The sequence below is a fragment of the Schistocerca americana genome, unplaced genomic scaffold (assembly GCF_021461395.2).
Source record: "Schistocerca americana isolate TAMUIC-IGC-003095 unplaced genomic scaffold, iqSchAmer2.1 HiC_scaffold_1076, whole genome shotgun sequence".
NCBI classification, from domain to species: Eukaryota; Metazoa; Arthropoda; class Insecta; order Orthoptera; family Acrididae; genus Schistocerca; species Schistocerca americana.
The window spans coordinates 7,501-11,110 of NW_025725130.1; the positions used below are offsets into that span (position 1 = coordinate 7,501).

Below are 3,610 nucleotides of genomic sequence, written 5' to 3' on the forward strand. Positions count from 1 at the left end.
TCAATCTCGTGCGGCTAGAAGCCGCCTGTCCCTCTAAGAAGAAAAGTAATCGCTGACAGCACGAAGGATGTCACGCGACTAGTTAGCAGGCTAGAGTCTCGTTCGTTATCGGAATTAACCAGACAAATCGCTCCACCAACTAAGAACGGCCATGCACCACCACCCACCGAATCAAGAAAGAGCTATCAATCTGTCAATCCTTCCGGTGTCCGGGCCTGGTGAGGTTTCCCGTGTTGAGTCAAATTAAGCCGCAGGCTCCACTCCTGGTGGTGCCCTTCCGTCAATTCCTTTAAGTTTCAGCTTTGCAACCATACTTCCCCCGGAACCCAAAAGCTTTGGTTTCCCGGAGGCTGCCCGCCGAGTCATCGGAGGAACTGCGGCGGATCGCTGGCTGGCATCGTTTATGGTTAGAACTAGGGCGGTATCTGATCGCCTTCGAACCTCTAACTTTCGTTCTTGATTAATGAAAACATACTTGGCAAATGCTTTCGCTTCTGTTCGTCTTGCGACGATCCAAGAATTTCACCTCTAACGTCGCAATACGAATGCCCCCGCCTGTCCCTATTAATCATTACCTCGGGTTCCGAAAACCAACAAAATAGAACCGAGGTCCTATTCCATTATTCCATGCACACAGTATTCAGGCGGGCTTGCCTGCTTTAAGCACTCTAATTTGTTCAAAGTAAACGTGCCGGCCCACCGAGACACTCACTCAAGAGCACCCTGGTAGGATTGCAACGGGGTCCGCCTCGGGACGCACGAGCACGCACGAGGCGCGTCGCACGCCTTCGGCTCGCCCCACCGGCAGGACGTCCCACGATACATGCCAGTTAAACACCGACGGGCGGTGAACCAACAGCGTGGGACACAAATCCAACTACGAGCTTTTTAACCGCAACAACTTTAATATACGCTATTGGAGCTGGAATTACCGCGGCTGCTGGCACCAGACTTGCCCTCCAATAGATACTCGTTAAAGGATTTAAAGTGTACTCATTCCGATTACGGGGCCTCGGATGAGTCCCGTATCGTTATTTTTCGTCACTACCTCCCCGTGCCGGGAGTGGGTAATTTGCGCGCCTGCTGCCTTCCTTGGATGTGGTAGCCGTTTCTCAGGCTCCCTCTCCGGAATCGAACCCTGATTCCCCGTTACCCGTTACAACCATGGTAGGCGCAGAACCTACCATCGACAGTTGATAAGGCAGACATTTGAAAGATGCGTCGCCGGTACGAGGACCGTGCGATCAGCCCAAAGTTATTCAGAGTCACCAAGGCAAACGGACCGGACGAGCCGACCGATTGGTTTTGATCTAATAAAAGCGTCCCTTCCATCTCTGGTCGGGACTCTGTTTGCATGTATTAGCTCTAGAATTACCACAGTTATCCAAGTAACGTGGGTACGATCTAAGGAACCATAACTGATTTAATGAGCCATTCGCGGTTTCACCTTAATGCGGCTTGTACTGAGACATGCATGGCTTAATCTTTGAGACAAGCATATGACTACTGGCAGGATCAACCAGGGAGCTGCGTCAACTAGAGCTGAGCAGCCGGCCGCCCGGGAGTGTGTCCCGGGGGCCCGCGCGAACACGCAAGCGTCCGCTCAATTATTCTGCAAACAGGAGGAGGCTGAGCTCCCCTGCACAATACACCTCGAAACCCTCTCAGGTCCCGGCGGCGCGCAGCGCCGTCCTAAGTACTTGGTCGGGTTCGAGAGAGGCGCAATCGCCCGGAGTTTGGCGAGTAGACGCTTTAGGTGCGACCACCCGTGCTCCCAACTGAGCTTGCCGCTGCCGACAGAGGCCCGGGAGCGTGCTGTCGTGGCATTGCCGGCGGGAGACAACACGCGCCACCTACGGTGACCGGCAGCTCCAACGCCAGCGCCACAGAAGGACAAAAGCCCCACTTGGGTGCCGAAGCGAACTCTCCCAGCACAGCGCACGCGCCAACACGTCCGCACAGCTGCGATACAAACCACCTGCGAGAACCGCAGAGGCGACCGAGCAGCAGACGGCGTCGCGGCGCCGAGCGCCGGGCGGCGGCGCATCCTCAGCGCACACAGTCCTCAATCGGACCAGCACACTGCAGATGTCCACCGCGCTTCGCACCGGGCCCGCGAGGACCTACTTTGGCCGCACGGCGCCGCGTGCAGGGTGCGCCGGCGCGCAGCTGCGCCGCCTGCCGCCTCCGTCGGCCGGCGCGCCTGCCACTGGCCGCCCCCACCAGCCGGCTGTAGCGCGTGCGCCCACGCACCGCGCGGCCAGCACGCCGGGAGGCCCCCCCTCACCGGCCGGGGACGGTCCCACCCAGCCACCGCCGCGTATCGCTTCACACCCAGATGCCATTCACGTTCGTGGGCATGGTGGGTATCGCTGGAACAACCGGTTGGTAGCTCAACCGATCGTCGCCATCACTGATTCACCTCTAGCGAGAACAACCGCACCACAACGGTTTACCAGTTGTTCATTTGCATAACGTCACCAGCAAACGTAGGCGTCCATCGCCATTTGCAAATTCAACGATTGTTGCATGCCTGTGTCAGGTGTCACGACACACTATGTCTGCCCACATACACGCAACAACATGTGCACGCTTCGCGAACACGTGGAAGGTGGCCCCCGTACGTATGCGATGTCCATTGCGCGAACGACTGTCAACCGGCCTCTGTCGCATGTCGCAGATGTGGAACGCAGTGCACCATGCTATCACGGTGTGTGAGAAGAGACGACTACGTCTGACAACACGCGCCACTACATCAACAGACGGCTCATGCTGATCGCCATCCAGGGCATACCACACTGCAATCCAGCTCTTATAGGGAGACGACACGTAGCTGAGTGCACAACATTTGGACCGCATGGTTCGCCGTTGTTGGCGCAGTCGTTGTACGGTCACATGTACCACGATGTATCATTCAGTACATGAGGACCAATGTGCAGTACAGTGTGTGATTTGGACGTACAACATCAGCGGACAGTTGACACAGGCCGTACCACAGCGTAGGCTAAGTGCTTCGCACATGCGAATGCCAATGAACAACTGCAAATGCCAATGAACAACTGCAAAGGGCATTGAGCATGTACGTCCTGCTGCCATCCACATTACAGTGTATAGCTGCAAGGTGTTTAACATGAAGCGATACACTGGGGACCGGGCAGTGCGAGTAGCAAACTATATTGCGGGGGTTGCAGTTAGGCAACACTACACTAATTTAACGCGTCGTATGACAATTACAGAGCAGGTTAAGGCCCAACGTGTGTTGGGTTAAGGCCCAACGTGTGTTGGGTTAAGGCCCAACGTGTGTTGGGTTAAGGCCCAACGTGTGTTGGGTTAAGGCCCAACGTGTGTTGGGTTAAGGCCCAACGTGTGTTGGGTTAAGGCCCAACGTGTGTTGGGTTAAGGCCCAACGTGTGTTGGGTTAAGGCCCAACGTGTGTTGGGTTAAGGCCCAACGTGTGTTGGGTTAAGGCCCAACGTGTGTTGGGTTACGTTAAGGGGCAATGTGGGTTACGTTAAGGGGCAATGTGGGTTACGTTAAGGGGCAATGTGGGTTACGTTACGGCGCAATATAGGTTACGTTACGGCGCAATATAGGTTACGTTAAGGCGCAA

The 3,610-nt window shown here is 55.8% G+C and overlaps 1 non-coding gene across 1 annotated transcript in view; it reads right to left on the reverse strand.

The window, feature by feature from the left end:
• LOC124560224 overlaps positions 1–1,526 on the reverse strand; it is a 1,910-nt gene extending 384 nt beyond the window's left edge. The window contains exon 1 of the ribosomal RNA XR_006969097.1: positions 1–1,526. This exon is cut by the window's left edge and continues 384 nt beyond it. This is a non-coding gene — a ribosomal RNA (small subunit ribosomal RNA).
• Positions 1,527–3,610: the final 2,084 nt, after the last annotated feature.